Here is a 17,729-nt window from a genome sequence, read left to right on the forward strand (position 1 = left end):
TACTGGTATGTTTGTATCTGTATGTTGCAGCAACCTATCAACTCACATGGGACCAATCCATTCCTGGCTGTCTGAAATACTGTTTCACAGGGGTGTATCAAGTTATTTGTGTGCCTGACATCATATTATTGAATCAACAACAGTTTTTTTTCCAAAACACCCACCATTATTATGATATTTTATGTAAGCTGTCCGAGAGATTGAAAGATTAATAACAAAAAGTAAAAAATAACAAATAAAAATATGCGCAATTATTGTTCTAATTTGTCTATTTTGGTTTCATAAAATATGGCCATTAAAATTTTTATTTCAATAATCATGTTTTCATGATTCACTTTTGATGCTGATTTTTTTGGTCCTTTGTTTTTGCTAGATGATGGTTTGTTCTGTTATTTAGTGCCAATTAGGATGGGATAACAAAAGCAATTTTTTTATTATCGTATTCAAACATGGCTCAAAACTTGCGTATTGGTATGTCGCCGCATAATGTTGCCAAATCGCGAAAAATATAATCATAACACAAGTGTAAGATAATTATATTTAAAAAAAATAAAAATTACTAAGCTATTAAAATTATTAAAAATTATATATTAAACAAGCGAGTATCCTGCAAGACATCAAAACTCCCTCAAAAAAAATATAAATTCATATATTTTTAATGATTTTTGGACACAAAACAAATAAAATTACCCAAGTTTGCCCCTGATATAATACAACTCACCCAATCGACTTGTACGCCTATTCACATTACCAAAATTGTTTGACTCCTCATACAAGGGAGACCACGCGTCATAATGGGGTGACTTTTCTTGGGTCGAGAGTTTCGAAACCCGACGAAATGAAAAGCCTTTCGGTATTGCTACTTTTGATTTTTGGTATTCCTTCGCTATACATTTACGTATCGGCTAAAACATTTAGAAACATTTTTTTTAAAATTAGAATTTGCAGTTAAATACACTAAAAAATTTACCTATATGTATCATGTCGTGGCGTATGACGTAAAAGAGAACTGAATATAAAATTGTTTTACACATTCTTTACTTCTCACTGTTGATACTAAATATATATTTGGGAGCGAGAGAGACATTTTCTCCACGCATCACACGCGCGAGAAGCAAAGTTGCCAGTACTTCTGCCAGATGCCAATGAGTAGCTCGTCGATTTTCGTCTGGGGTGATTCTTTCGTTCGCGTTACGAGCTGATGGTTTTGATATATTTTCAGCAATTACTTTAAACATATTATTACTTTTGACCTGCAACTATAAATAATTTAGGGATTTTCTTTTGAATATTAAATTTTTTCGATTAAAAATCTCTGATTTTTTGCATATGTAATGACTACACAGCATCGTAACGCACGGGTGTGTTTGGATTAAGATTCCGATGGTTAAGATTCATGGAGATTAAAACAGGGGGAGAACATAAAAAACAGCCTATTCTTTCATTTTATTGCGATTCAAAATGTTTATTTTTAGGGAGAGTTGGTTTTGGAACTCATAGATTTATATTCATTGCCACCTCATATCTACTAGTGATCCATCATATCTCACCACCAAAAGCGGGGACGCGCGGTCACCATAAAGATATGCGTAAGCGTAGGTATTATAAAAAATAATACATCAAATCACCAGACAGGAGTAATTAAAAAAATATTGATATTCCAGCATAGGCAAAATGTCGAATGTTACACAGCGTGTAAAGTAATCAATTAATAGAATGCTCGACCTGACTTTTCGTCATACAAACATATTTCCGTATTTTTTCCATGGATAATGGTACGAAAGCGATATTTTTTTACATTATAGGTATCCACCATTGGCGTGGCTCCATCGTTTGTTTTTTTTATTAATTGTTTTGTATTGGAGCCACTAATCTTTTTTCGATATTAGTAATATTAACCAATGTATGTAACTAACTTTCTGTTGATTTAATGTTTTTTTTTTTGTTATTTATTTATTTATTTTCAGTTCACAAAGAGTAAAAGATATCACAATATAAAATACAATTTATAAAAGAAAAAAAAAACACTTTCACCAATTATATGTGAACACCAATAGTCACAAAAGAAAAATTAAAATTCGTGGATAGACCAAAATTTAGTTTTCATTATATGTTATAAAGCAGTTTATTAGAATTTATTTAAGATTACATTAAAAAATATTTTATTTAAAATAGATGCAATTTATACAATCGAATAGAATTTCACTAAAATATTAATAAAGTCTCGTTGTAATAATAATTTTTTAAAATGTATATCAATATTTATAGTAACAATAAAAAAAAATAAGAATATGAATTTAAATAAACTTAAAAATAAAAAATATTAAAATTGAAATTAAATTATTGTAAAAATTAGTTCAACGATATTAAATACATCGTATATACACATGTAAATATTAGTAATATAAGCATTTAAATAAAATTAACAAATGTAAATATGAATATTTGAGTTATTAGAAAGCCTAATATCCATCTATAGGTCTGTCTTCGTTGTAGATAATAAAGATTTTTTACCATTATTATTTTTATTAATGGTTAAACTGTGATTCTTTCAAATCTGCAGCCGACTCATAGCACTTTTGGCAATACCAACACGTCGCCGTATTTTACCTCCACAACCACCATCACCTCGATATTTTAAAATCTTTCTAAGTTATGCAACAAAGATAATTGTGATACTTTATAAGCTCGATCAATGATCATAAGCTTAGTTATCATGTACGGTGTGGAGACTTGGACACTGAAATAAATTGAAAATAAAAAATTGAAGCTTTTAGAATGAAGTATTTGCAGCGAATGCTGCGGATTCCGTGGGCAGTCAGACGTTCAAACATATTTACACTCCGGGAACTAGACATAAGAAAATACCAATATCCACGTGTGAGAAAAGAATTCTGCAGTTTTTTGGAAATACTTCCAGAGGGAATTCTGATAGTTTAGAGAAACCTATCCTTCTGGGAAGTGTCGAAGGGACAAGGTGGCTTGGACTGCAACCGACTTGATTGAGCGGCTCGGTCACTGAACCATCAGGACCATCACTGACAAATGTCTATAGAACAGCTTAAGACCGTTCCAGATAGAGGGAGACTGTCTACAGAAGAGCCATGGCTGGAGACGGGCGTGATCACCATCCTCAGGCACGGATCAAAAAGAATGGACCTAAGATCACCTTTAATCCCTTTAAGTCCATAGTTATATTTGATTTTCCGTGAATCCGGGGTTTACCTTTAAAAAAAATCATTTCATTTAAAAAACTTTCCAATACAATGCAAAGCAAAATGGTATTAAAGGTTGTAAACTCATTATTACAATTAAAAACTTATATCTAAGTATTTAATGGGTTTTAAATAAATAAAAGATTTAAAAAGAAGAAAACAATTATCAATTTTATTAGGTGTTAACATAAGTTGAGTAAATTTTTTTATCAAATTTAGATATAAGCACCGAAAGTAAAACAATTTTATTACTAGCCCTTAAGATGGTATGTAAAGTGGACGAGCATTTTTGACAACTCTTTCTGTTTGCGTTCAATCGAGAAAATAAAGCAGAAAACAAATAAGAAAACGAAGGAGAATACATTATTAACTATGTTGTTGTAATTGGTCCTCTTGTTTTCTTCGTTTGAAAAAAAAACGGTCAAAACTGATGTTAACATCCAATATTAAAAATAAAACATGTTTATTGATCCTAACTAGTTTGGGAATCTGTGAAACAAGAAAATAAAAAATGGCGGTTTGTGATATGAGCACAGATGGCAGGAAGAAGGGTTAGTTCTGCACTCCGTGGTAATCAAATATTGAATTAGATTTGTCGCTGGACCTCAAACTACCCCGCATTGTATTGTGTTTGCGGGGGCCGACTCACACGCAGAGCTTCCAATGGGCGAATGCTGAATCGTTGACGAAAGTAAATTGTAAGAATAATAAATAATTCGTGGCCTGTGATAGATACCAGAAAAATGTACCAGAAATACAACATAGAAATCTATCACCTGTTTTTTCACTTTAAGGCAGCCTATGATTGCGTTCACAAAAACGAACTTTATAAAGAAATGTCAGAGCGTATAATCCCAAATAAGCTGATTAGACTTGCAAGAACAACAATGAGCCCGATCATAAACAAAGTAAAAATCGATAAAGATCTCTAGAAAATCTTCCAAACTCTCCTGTGTATATGTCTCTTCTCCTGTTCAATACAGCCTTGGAAAAGGGGATCAGGGACTCGAAAATAGAAACTAAAGGGAATATCTTCTTCAAATCAGTTCAGCTGCTCGTCCACGCGAGCAATACTAACATCATCAAAAGATCTCTCCAATCCAAGTAAAGAGTTCATAGCACTTGAACTAAGTGCAAAAAAATAGAACTTATCATCAATGAGGACATAACAAAATCAAATATTGCCTCTCATCAGGTGTGGGGAAGTGTATTTAAGCATAATCCCTTCACCTTCACACCCAGAAATTACAATTTTAAGATGATCAACTCGTTTTTTCCAGAAAACATTTTTAAGATGGAAAGGAAAGAAAATTCAACTTTGTCTCCAAACATTTGGATGTACCAAAAATATTATTGAACAAAACAACTTATATAAATAGAAGTAAAAAAATGAAAAGTATTTTCAAGCGTTGCATAGTGTATAAAATATTCCAGATAGATAAATCTGACCCACATTAATGAATCTTCCAGCTTTTTTACTTCACAAAAGTCAGCAGGTGGAAGAGTGAATGAGTGAAGCGAAAAGTGAATGTTACACACTGCGTAAAATGATACTTACACCACCCAATGGCAAATTTATGATTCCTCCCCTTTTCATTTTAAAACTAATTTTACCACAAGATAAAACATAAAAAAAAAATTAAAAAAACATATTTTATGGTGAAGTTGCATAATTGAATTTGCGTGTTGATGTAATTGGTGTCTTGACGAATAGGCAAGTACGTCTAGAAACCGGTATACTTTAAAAAAAGTTATTTACTAACATAATTATTTCCCAATATTTTTAAATAAATTTATTGATTTGACTTTATTAAGTTTTTTTTTTAAACAACAAACCTTTAAATGAATAAGTAATTTTGTCAAAATCAAAGTTTATATCACTATATATATAAATATGTATTAATATTATGTCACTTGTTGTTTCATCTATACAGACTTGTAAAGTAATATTTACCCGCGCCCTACAAATTGTGATGTAAATTAGCCCTCGATTGTGAAGGGGATGAAATCATGCTCTCAGATTGTTATTATTATTATTATTAACAAGTGTGATGTAATGAGGGCATACAGGCCACTGTACTTTTAAATCAATTGAAAATTGAATTATTAGGGAATCGAACTTCACCAGCACTGAATTAGATCTAAAATATTATATGACGTAGATACATATCTCGAAAAAAATAAATTTATAAAAAATTAAAAGAGAGCTGCTATTTCGAACGCTTTTGCAGCCATAGAAAACATATTTTTAAAAGTATTTTGTACGTATACACGCGAGATAAAAGCATTTTTTAAGGCCAAAAGAGCATTTAGAATAAAAACTTAGGAATACATTAAAATAATTAAGCGTTTCAAGTGTCCCAAGAGAATGAAAAATACAGTGCAATAAAAATAAAGACATAGCACAAGAACCCTGGACGAGTGTTTTTGCGTGACGTGACTCGACAGCAACTCTAAGTGCTTGGCCATAGTGGCATAGCGTTTGCGGCGGAGCGCGGGCGCGGTGAGCTCAAATATATATTTTTATTGTTTTTTTCACACCTCAAACACTTCATCGATAATTTGTTTATACAATTCATTAGTTCGTAGTAATTTAGATTTTGGATCTGTAGTCTGGTCACCACATGACACAAACTCACATTAATTAAATTAAATCTGTGCGAAAAAAAATTCACCGTATCCTAACATTTAAATGTAACCTAGGAGAACCCTTCAGTCTTATGATAAGCGCGCAGCGCCTAGAACATTTTAGTCTAGATAAGTTGGAATTTAGCAGACAGATTTTAGACTTCATAAAATAATTAATTTATTTATTTTATTAATTAAATTAATTTTGCTTAGAGAATGTACCCATGAATGTCCCCAGTCGGCGATTGAGATCGTACACAACAATTTATCTTCCGATATTCAATAAAAATACGGCGCACTTTAATGCATCATCACGAATATTAAGATTTTATAATAATGTAGAAAGTAATGCTGATATTGATATCTTTAACGATACATTAAAAAGCTTATGTAGTAAGGTTAAATCATTTGTAATAACCTGTTAGTACTCGTAATACTTTATTGTAATAACTTTTATAACATCATAGTATTCAATTAAGCTAGCCAATTTTTAAAAACTCTATTATAAACATTTATTATTTTCTATTTGTGCATGCTGTGTTCACATTTAACTGATGAACAATATTTAAAATAACGATTTGGATTATTATACCAACGTCATATGTGTTGTTTATTGTTTGTAAACCATGATAAATAAAATAAAATAACTATGGTCAAGTATGTGAAATTTTCAAAAAAAAACATTCCTCCTGAAAAACGATTTGAGTCAACGCCCTCCAATAAAATATATCAAATATCGTCATCATCATCATTTCCCTAATCGCACCTAGTGGTGCGTAGGGGAATGTATTTGTGCTCCAATTGCAGTGAATCTTGATGATTTTTGATTTATAAAAAGGTAAGGAATCAGTCCAAAATAATAGGTGGATATAGATAGATACGAAAGATACGAGATTTTTTTTTATTGATTACTAAAAAAACGAAAATCTTTTTTTTGGCGCTTCTGTAATGTCGCATGTGGCCTCGTTTAGAAACTTTTTCCTTCCACTTCGTATCTCCTTAACTCTATGAGGCCAAGAGCCCTGTATTGAGTTAGGATACAACAAAATGGAAAGTGGAAGCATGCACATCATTAAACAATAGCTAAAATAAAAAGGAAAAAAGAAAAAAAGAAATATGCGTTTTCTACTTTTCATACAATAAACTTAATTTTACTTTTTAAAATATTTTTTTTTTCACAAATTTCATAAAAAGTACACGTTTTTGTAAAATTCTCAACATATCTACTTTTACACATCTAGTAAATGTTATCACCGTAACTCTCCAAAGACTAACTCTTGTGCTTGGAGAGTGACTTACACTGTTTTAGTTGTTTATTTATAAGAGTTTATATAATTTTAAATACGAGTACAGAAAAAAACAAAATAAAAACTTTAGATATAGAAAAAAAAAAACATAATACAATCATACTAATTAAAATTTGTAGATAAATGTTAACGTCCCTTTTAAAACAGCTTAAATGTAAGGTGGACAATAGTTAAAAAAAATATGACACAACAGAACAAAAAAAAAAACAAACCATCACGCCGTTTCCCCGTAAGAGGATAGACGTAGGACAGAGAGGATAAAACGCCATATAATTCTGTCTTCGCATACATATCTCTCTTCCTCTACATTCATACATGTTCTCATGCATACGCGCCAATTATTCCGACTTTTGAAATATCCATCTTTAAATATTTTTTGGATTTGGATTCTTTCTCGGTCTTCCTCCATTTCTACATCCATCAATATTCGCATAGTGAATCTTTTTATCCGCCCTTTCGCTGTCCATTCGCTCTACATGTCCAAACCAACGCTGAGCCCCTTTCTTGATTTTGACGACAGTGCTTATTTCAACCTTACAAGATATGACAATACCGTATTTGGAATATCTTTATTCTCTTTCTGTTTTTCAACTTTAATTCTCATTTTATTTGACTTCACCCCTCAATAACGGCAAAATAATTGCTCTGTGTTTATTGCTGAACAGATTTTATAGATGGCGCCATGATGTTACTATTGCTCAAGTTCCAAATTTACACACAAATTATGGCAATTTATTCTAAAGATCTTAAAATATTTTTTCGAGTTTGTCCAAATTTTTGAATCCAGTCCTTGTCTACAAAAATTTGGACAAACTCGAAATATTGTTGATAAATTACCTGGTCCATGAAGAAGTATAGAAATTGAAAAAATAATATTTTCAGGCGTTGCCTAGTATGTAGGTGAAATAATTCAATTTGATGAATCTCACCCGCATAAATAAAGGTTTCAGCTCTTTAACTTCACAAACATCAACAGATGAAAGAATTGAAGGAAAATTGATGTTCAAATATAGGCAGAATGGTGAATGTTACACAGTGTGTAATGTGGCCACTTAAACCAGCCATTGACAGGTCATAAGCCCTGTAGATGCCCGGACTTCTCTATTACCTTCTCTTAAATGTTCTTCATCTCTGTTGTAATTTTTTAAAATAAGACCAAACCCACAGCGATAGACGAAATATTTTATAAGATTTATCTGCAACGGTTAATGTTACTATGCAACGTGAAATAGTAGGGTTTTAAATTTATTGCACCAGAGAGCGAAAATATCTTTAAGAAGAGAATATTATGGAAGTCTAGGTGTTTACACTTAAGAGACGGAATGAGGAGATAAGACGCCGTACAAAGGTGACCGATATTGCAGAAAGAGCGGGAAGACAAAAATGGTAGTGGGCGGGTCATGTGGCGAGACAAGAAGTCGATAGGTGGCCCCCCGGAATACTAAACTGGAGACCCGACGGAAGTAAAAGGAAAGTAGGGAGACCACAGAGGAGCTGGACTGATGACGTCGTCGAACTCGTGGGCCATGGATGGAAACAGCGTGCCCAGGACAGAAGAACATGGAAAAATTTGGAAGAGGCCTATATCCAGCAGTGGAGAGAAACGGGCTGGTAAAAAGAAGAAGGAGAAGAAAGGTATTTACAGGGCTGTCATTGGTCACTAGTTTAAGTGGCTTCTTTAGACACATTGAAACATTCACCATTCTGCCCACGTTTAAACATTTATAAATCCTCAACTTTTCCATCTGTTGACGTTTGTGAAGTAAAAGATATCAAACAATTTTTGATGTGGGTGAGATTTATCTGACTTAATTTAATCAACAAATAGGCAACGCCTGACAACATTTTTTCATACTTTTTTTACTAGTTAGTTTAATCAATATGCATAATCAGCCTATATAAAAAATCTAACATTTTCAAATCGTTGTTATTTTTTTTTCTCCTTAATAATTTGTTTAATGTTAGGAGAAAAATGAACGTAGTTATGCAGAAAGCAGCCGGCTATAGAAAAGTGAAACTGAGATAATAGCACCTTTATAAAACGAGTAAATAATAATATTTACTCAGCAGTTGGAATGTTTTTGACTTAGACAAATGATAAATAACGAATACATTAGTTTTTTTTATATTACAAACAAGAATCTTATTATGTATTTGACCAGTTCTAATGATTTTTAAAGTACCGTCAGATTTTTCTGGTGCTATGGGTGTTTTTTGCAAATTGAGAAATGCCGTTTTTGTGATCGACACTATTTTCAGAAAGTGATTATTACATTTTTTGTATAAAAGCGGTCCAGCTGTTCTTTACAGAACATGTAATTAAACTTAGTACACCTGATAACACCAAAATCTAATTATTTCAAGTTTTGGACTGGCTGTTTTCTGCATAAATACGTTCAAATATACGTGTGATTAATCGCCTTAAGAAGGAATATAATATTTGTAGTATTTTTCTTTAGAGTAATAATACGCTACTGGATAAAAGAGTCGCCCATGCAAACAAAAACCATTAAATGGTTATAAACCACGCAGTTAGCTACAGCTTACAGCAATACAACGGGCCGTCGATACCCAGATTGAGAATTCCTTCCTTATGTATTTTGTTTTACGAATATATTGTATACCATTATTGTATTACCCTTGTTTGTCTTTTCTACATAGTTTTATGTTCTTTTTGTTCAGTTTCTTGTATTTATATTTCTTTATGTAACTGCTGTAATTGGCTTAGGCCGTAAATATAATGTCAAGTTTTTAGTTTAATAGTTCTTAATTTAAATTCTTACTGATTTTGGTGCGTGTTCGTTACACGTTTGTTCTTAAACCAAAAGTTTGGAACGCTTTTGTTCTATGCAATAGAGCTAAAAGGCTTTTCTACAAGCAGGAGTGAATTATTACTCTGAGGTATTTTGTGACGGTTTCATCCGATTTTGATTTTTAACTAGTTTTATTTTTTTAACAGGTATTTAAATTTCCGAAAATTGAAATTCGTTTGGCAAAAAGTAGGAAATTTAATATTCAGGCGGGATCCGGCGGCGGCGAGTGATAATGCGGGACCCATTCATGCGGTGACAGTTATCCGATGATAGGCGTATATTTGGAAGAGAAATAAAAACGACGCTTTTTACGGACACAATATCAGCGTGACAAGTTTATCGATGAAATAGTTGTGTAACAAGCCAAGGATTGTGTCAAAATTTGGAAACGTTATTGAAAATCGTGCAAACAAACCACAGTGTACTTGTGAGTCTTAAAGCATTAAAAAAAAAAAAAAACAGTTAAATCGTTTCGCAAATTTTAACACTTATAAAATGATAATATTCCACTGTATCTTGCAGTGTTCAAACACTTTTAACTTTGTATCAGACAAAAATTTCGATTAAAAAAATTCTAGCAAAATTTTGAATTATTATATAAATAGTTTTTGCTTAGATATATAAATAAATGCTGAATTTACTGCAACAGATTGAAAAAGAGGGTTTGAATGGCAACTTTACACACTGCAACATTCACCATTCTTCCTATGTTTAAACATCCGGGTTTTCTTTACTCTTTCATCTGTTTTCTTTTGTGAAGTAAAAAAGCTGAAACATTTATTATGTGGGTGAGATTCATCTGGCTGAACCAATTCCAGCCAACGACAGGTCATAAGCCCTGTAAATGCTTAGAATTACATATTCACTTCTCAAAAATACTTTCTCTCTGTTGCAATTTTTTATTTTTTTAAATTTTATTTATCTGAAGCTCAATAACAAACAACTATTGACGTGCTTAAAAACATGAGCGATCACAATGAACATACATAAGTTGTCGCAGTCATAAGTCAACGCGTGTGTAATCTCTAAGTCAACGCTCGGGTCGGTTTGTTTTTTGTGTTCTTCGTAAATAAATACAGTTCACTGGCAAAATATCAGCGTTTATCATAAAAAAATAATACAGTATATTGTGTTTGCGAAAAAGTAAGGAGTATTTAATACAAAAAAGTGAAAATAAAATTACAATTACTATGGCGACTGCTTTTCTTGACATTTGCCTTGCAAACCGCTGGCTGGATGCTATGAATAGCAAATTAAATAATAAATAAATAAATAAAAAAAGCAGTTTTGGAATATTTTCCATATTTACACCGGTGAAATTCAAATATATGATTGCGCAGCAGTATTATACGTCTCGAAACGTAAATATTTTGACAATTAATGCTAGGTGTTCACGGATATTACATTGTGATTGCAAATACGATAAACAACCATGGTAAAAATTGCTATCACTTCGCTTATTAGCACGTCGATAGTTATTTGTGATTGAGATACTTGACAACACGCTTAATAGTATATTAATTTATTCCCGAAAATGTTTTCATCTGTTAGGGAATAAAATCATAGCGGGATATAAGGCATTTTTATACATTGTAAAATAAAATGTAAATATAAAAGAAACAGCTAGTTTATATAAATCAAATAAAACTATGGCTTTAATTGTCGAAAATACAGTTTTTCGTATGAAATATACAAATTTGTCTTTTTTTAGTAAATAAATCGCTCTAATTATTTTTTTTATCCTGATTGGTGTTGTTGGTTTATAAAAGTCTACAGAAGACAAAACAATTGCTACAATTGAGTAAAAGTACTTATCTTGAATCTATAATTTGACTTATGATAAAAAATATTTAAGCTTATAATAACTAAAATTGCCGACAAAAAAGCATTAATAATTTGTTTAAAGAGAATTTTATGAGGATTTAAAAAATAATCGTTTTCTTAAACTTTTTGAAAAAATATATAAACTAATAATAATTTGAAAAAAAAGTTTGTTCAATTATTGTAGTAATATTTAAGATCCATTTTGAAAAAAAATAATAGAACAGCAAAATGTTTACTGGATTTGACAATCCCCCAAATTGTGATTTTTTCAATTCACAAAATATTTTGGTAGAATTGAAAATAAGGCACGGAAATGTATTGAAACATGTGTCGATATATGTGGGGTGGTAAGAGGTATCAGGGGTGGTTTAGAGAAAAGGGTAACAAAAGCCTCCTATCAACAGGGATGTACATACTCTGCTTTGAAATGAGCGTTTTTTAAAAAAATTAGTTACTAATATCAAAGATTTAATAGAGTAATTTAAAATTATGATATTCAAGTCAAAAAATTTAAAAAAAAACGAGAACAACGTACATAAATGTAAAAGAACAACTTTTTTTTTTAAATAGCAGAGTAAAAAATAAATGTCAAAGTATTTTTAAAATATTTTTTTTGTTTTATTTATTCATACAAAGACACGTTACAAAAAAAAACGTACCCTTTACTCTGTGAGGCCAATAGCCTGTAAATGTAGAGATTGTATAAATAATAAGATTATCAAACATAATCTTGCTGTAATATTTAAAAGAAAATACAAATACCGTAAAAATTGACTTTTTCTTTTTAATTGATTTTCTTCGCATAAGTTTGTAATTACGGTTATTGAAAAAATAATAAAGACACATAATTTGATGCAATTAAAAAGATTTAATTAAGAAGATTTTTTTGCATAACGTGGAAAATAAAGTTGAGGATCATTGGTAGGTAAGATGAACATATTACATCAGAGACAGAGAAAGGAATATGGATGTCTAGGAATTTACGAGTTTCTACCCTGTCGTTGGCTTATTAGACACTGTGTAACATTCACCAGCACCAACAATCTTTAAAACGAAAATCAAGTGGGAAAGAGTTCACCTGGTAGTGTAGTGGCTGACGCGTTCGAATACCATGCTGGAGGTCCAGGCTTTGATTCCTGGGAGGGTCGACATGAAATATTATACGCTGTATCTACTGCCAATGCAGTGCCCTATGCACCATTGGATGTAATCAAGAGTTTGATAATAAAAACAATGAGACTTTTATGTTTATTAAAAATTCCTTACAAAAATCACAGAAACTTTAACATCCATATTCACTTCTTAAAGCGGATCCCCATAACAAGAAAAAATCACATTTTTTTACATTTTTAACGAAATAAAGGTTTATAAAATACTGTCTGAAAAAAAATTTTTTTTTTGCTACTTATAAGCAGCATAAAATATATTTACAAATTTCGAATTTTGAATTCCCGCAAAAATCGTCATTGCATTGGCCACGCCCCTAATACGTCACGATTCCTGTTTATTTTCAACATTGTTCTTGGTCGTTCATTTTTTTTAGAACATCGTAACTATCAACACCAAAGATGTCGCGTTTTTCTAGTGACACATTTTTTGTAATTTCTTTTTTGAAAATGAAAAGATTTCTCTTAAATTTCTATATTGAAATCGAAAATACAATTGATTATTCTAAATCCATTTCTTATATTTTATCGATATTCGTAGTATGTGATATTTCCCTGTTGTTGAAATATCTGTCAATAACAAAGTGTAAAAATAATTAAAAAAGTGTTTAAGCCCTAAATTGAAATCAGATTGGAATTCTGTTACATGTTTGTATTATTAGGCTTGGCGGGTGTAGGTTCCCACTTTCCGCGATTTCCTTTGAAATTGCAAATCCGACGCCATCTAGTACAGACGCCGCGATGCTGTACCGCAGCGCTCTGCGACGCCCGGATATGGGGAAAACTCACAATAGTAACGTATCAGTTACTTTTGTGGATGCCATGAAATATCCTTGATGCTTATTTGTGGATGCAAAGTATGCGAGTTTAAAGCTCTATATAAATAGTCCGGTGTATCAGATTTCATACTGTAAGCAGCTTGGTATTCGTGTGCAAATTTTTATAAATCATTTTTAAAAAACACGTCGTGAATTTTTTGTGTTATGCATCTAGCAACATCACAGAGGCTTGGCCTTGATAATTGTGACGTCAAGATTCGTGATGATGTTGTGTTTAAATTTAAACGGTCACAGAGTTTAAAATTTTCCCGAACCGTGACGTATACAGGGGCGTGGTCATTGCAATGGACCGTTTTCACTGGAATTCAAAATTAAAAATTTAAACATATTTTTTTCGATAGAAATAAGTAGTATTTTTTTTTTCTCGACAACATTTCATAGAACCGTATTAATTTAAAATTTTACAAAAAAACGTGATATTTCCCTATTACAAGAAAAATGAAATCAAAAATATCAACAGTTCGGAAAATTTAAAGGAAAAATTATTTCTTTAATATACTCTTAAATTTTTAAAACTTTTTCTATTTCAAAACGTGTACAGTGTTTACTAGAAAAATTCAAATATTGACAAACACTTTTGTCAATAACGTGTTACTTGAATATAAAGTAGATACTTTATATTCAAGTAACTAGGTCTAGTGTATTTTTGTTTTTATATTGTCGAATAAAACTCGAGTATGAAAATTGCGAACCTGTTTTCCAAGGATATAAAGGTTTTTATTTGTTCAGCGATACGAGTTGCTGTTCGTCAGATTTATAAAACAAACCATAAAAAAAATATTTGGCATAATTATATATAATGGGCGGGTATAACTTCTTTTTTGTTCATTTTGTGATTTATATGCGAAAATTTTCCTTGAACATGTACATGCCTGCATCAATAACATTAACAGTACACTTCTATGACTCTTCAAAACATGAATAAACAACTTTGTGCTTTTAAACTTTGGGTTAAATAAAATAATAAAATGTACTTTTGTGTCATATTTTTTAGTGGCACAAATAGTACAAGACGGTCTCAGTAATACTCGTATTAGTAGACTCATTTCTATTATTAATTCAGTAGTACAAATAGTATTAGTTATTATTATTTATTTTTTTATTATGGATAACTTATTTAGCGCAATTTTCGTAATAAAATACCTCAAGGGCGCTTCACAAAGTGATTAGATAAAGATATCAATTTTATTTTATTAATTATTTAATTTATAAAAAACAATGTTCTTTGTCACCACATGCTAAGGATTTATTCAAATGATTTAGAGAACAAGTGGGTTTTGAGTTTCTTCCGAAACATCACTTTACTCTCACAGTTTCGGACCTCTGCTGGGAGAGCATTCCATGCCATAGGGCCTGCGACCGCAAACGCGCGTTCGCCAAATTTAGTGCGCTGTTTGCGTAGATGTATAATAACTTTTCTTTTCGACGTTGATGTAGCTGATCTAAGCGTAAGACGTCTGTCAGCTAGTTCATCTGGAATACAGAGTTCCCCTAGATATTCTGGAGCAGAGTTGTGCAGTCGCTTATACATAAGCCAACTGAGTTTGTATTCCACCCTGTGTGGTAAACGTAGCCAGTGTAATTCCCAAAGTAGTGGAGTGATATGACTGAACTTAGAGATTCCAAAAATAAGTATCGCTGCGGCATTCAATACAGACTGTAGGCGAGTCATTTTATTCATTGGTAGATCGCGTAGATACCATTACAATAATCGACTCTAGACACTACAAACGCATTTATTAATTTTAGAAGTAAATTAAATAATTCTGCGTAATTAAGTAATTTTAGACGTATAAATAGAGTCATTTCTGTCCCTTCTTTAATGGTTCAAGTAGTATATCTGGAATATTTCTGTTATTTGTGCAAATTACTTGAATGTTGTTACACAAATGAAATTATCTGTAAATATAACCCATTTTGCAAAATATGAGTTCTGTAGCTAAATAATTGGGTTCATAATAATATTTTTTTGCTGTCCTGAAAAGTTACATTTTTGCAGTTATACTGTTATGTCCGCAATGTCCTGAATGTATTTTAGCATGCACATACTCATGTCTGCCGGGCGCAGAAAAATGCAGTTCTGAGTGTGAATGAGAATCAGAACCCCGATCGAATGTTTTCGACTGCACTCGGATAAAAATCCTGAAAAATCGAGTTGGCGATAAATCTTCCTCGTAGTGTAGTAGTTGGCACGTTCGTCTATCATGTTTGATGTCCTTGGTTCTGTTCCTGGCAAAGTAGAAGTGACATATTTGTTTAAATGGTGGTTGAACTCTTTCAGTACACTATTGTCACTGTACTCTCATCTGATGCATGAGATTGATAACCTTACCTTATATGCAACATAAATATCCGGAAATGCTTCAATTGTAATACCGACGCATTGCATTGTAGTTTATGATGATAGTCAACGTATTTGAACACAAAAAAATTGACTTGTTAAAGTAACTGAGACTGCATTGCGTAAATTTATTTATTGTTTGATCCCAATATTTGAATGTTACTTTTATTCATTTGGGAAAAACAACAGTTGTTATATAAGAATATAAATAAATATAAAAGATAGTACATACGACCAGTTTAAGTTTTTCGCAAATATATTGAGGGAATATGTTACATATGACAGAGAAAAAATAATATTATATTAAATGATTTATTTATATCCAGTTTATATTTGAAGCACTTACTTTGTGGTTATTCGTTATAATAAAATAAATAAAACAACTTTGTTTTTAACCACTAATTTTTATTTTTCACCGACCGGTTTCAAATGTTTCATTTATTTATACATCGACGGTTCAAATAACCTTTTACAAAAGTATATTTTACAGTAATAATCACGGCAGTGAACAATAATTTATAATTAAGTGCAAATAAAATATAAAAAAACAAAAAAAAGTGAAAAAGAAACATAACATCTCTAAATAAACGATAAAAATTAACATGAGAAAATCTTTTGTTCTAAATAAAAACATAACAAAGTAAAGTTGAGAATAATTTGAGAATAAAAATAAAATGGTTAGTATTCAACTAGGTAATAATAGAAATAAAATTAATATAACATTGGTACATTTATGTATAAGATAAGAGAAAAAATAGCACGTAAGAATGTTAAGGGATGAAGAAATAGAGTGGAGGAGAGGGATTTTCATAATATCATCATCATCATTCCTTTTCCACAACTAATGGTGCATAGGGCACTGCATTGCTACAACAATCGCCGCGTATCTGGATCATTTTTATTACATGAAGGTAAGATGATCAGTCTAACGCTTCAGATACCAGTCCAGGGACTATGAAATATTCCAGTGTGAAAACACCCTTTTAAATAAATATTTCATATCAACCATGTCGGGAATCGAACCCGAGACCTTTTGCATCGCAGGCTAACGCGCTGACCATTACGCCACAAGGACGACATCATAATATAGTTGAACGATTCAAAATATTAATATGATAATAATATGAACATAATTAAAGGAACATAAACTTATTACACACTGAAAAATGATTCATTTTACATTTAATCAAAAAGTTTTTTTAAGTCACAAAATTTTGTATCAAAATGATTCATTTTACATTTAATCAAAAAGTTTTTTTAAGTCACAAAATTTTGTATTAAAAATATCTAAATTGGGACAAAGTAAGTTTTTTTTTTAAAGAAATATTAGCGTTCTTATAATTTACGCTAATAATTCAATTTTGGTGGCCATTTTCAACGAGTTGTAAATAACTCACTATTAGAAAATGGAAATCAAGTTGGGTAGAGTGTGGTTTAAACCTCGGACTTTCGGCCCGTGAGTCCGCAACACTAGCCACGAGACCACAATCCGATTTGAGTTAAATTTTGAGCAGCTACAATAAATAAATTAGTTAAATATGGTGCAAAGTACTACATATTGTTCAGATGTGAAATGAAAATATTAATATTTTTGTA

At 31.3% G+C, this 17,729-nt stretch overlaps 1 non-coding gene across 1 annotated transcript; it reads right to left on the bottom strand.

Moving 5' to 3' along the window:
- Positions 1 to 17,132: 17,132 nt before the first annotated feature.
- TRNAR-GCG (transfer RNA arginine (anticodon GCG)) lies at positions 17,133 to 17,208 on the bottom strand. Its single transcript has one exon. It is a non-coding gene; the product is annotated as a tRNA-Arg (tRNA).
- Positions 17,209 to 17,729: the final 521 nt, after the last annotated feature.

The sequence above is a fragment of the Micrasema longulum genome, unplaced genomic scaffold (assembly GCF_059751315.1).
Source record: "Micrasema longulum isolate JH-2025_06_02 unplaced genomic scaffold, ASM5975131v1 h1tg000819l, whole genome shotgun sequence".
Taxonomy (NCBI): Eukaryota; Metazoa; Arthropoda; class Insecta; order Trichoptera; family Brachycentridae; genus Micrasema; species Micrasema longulum.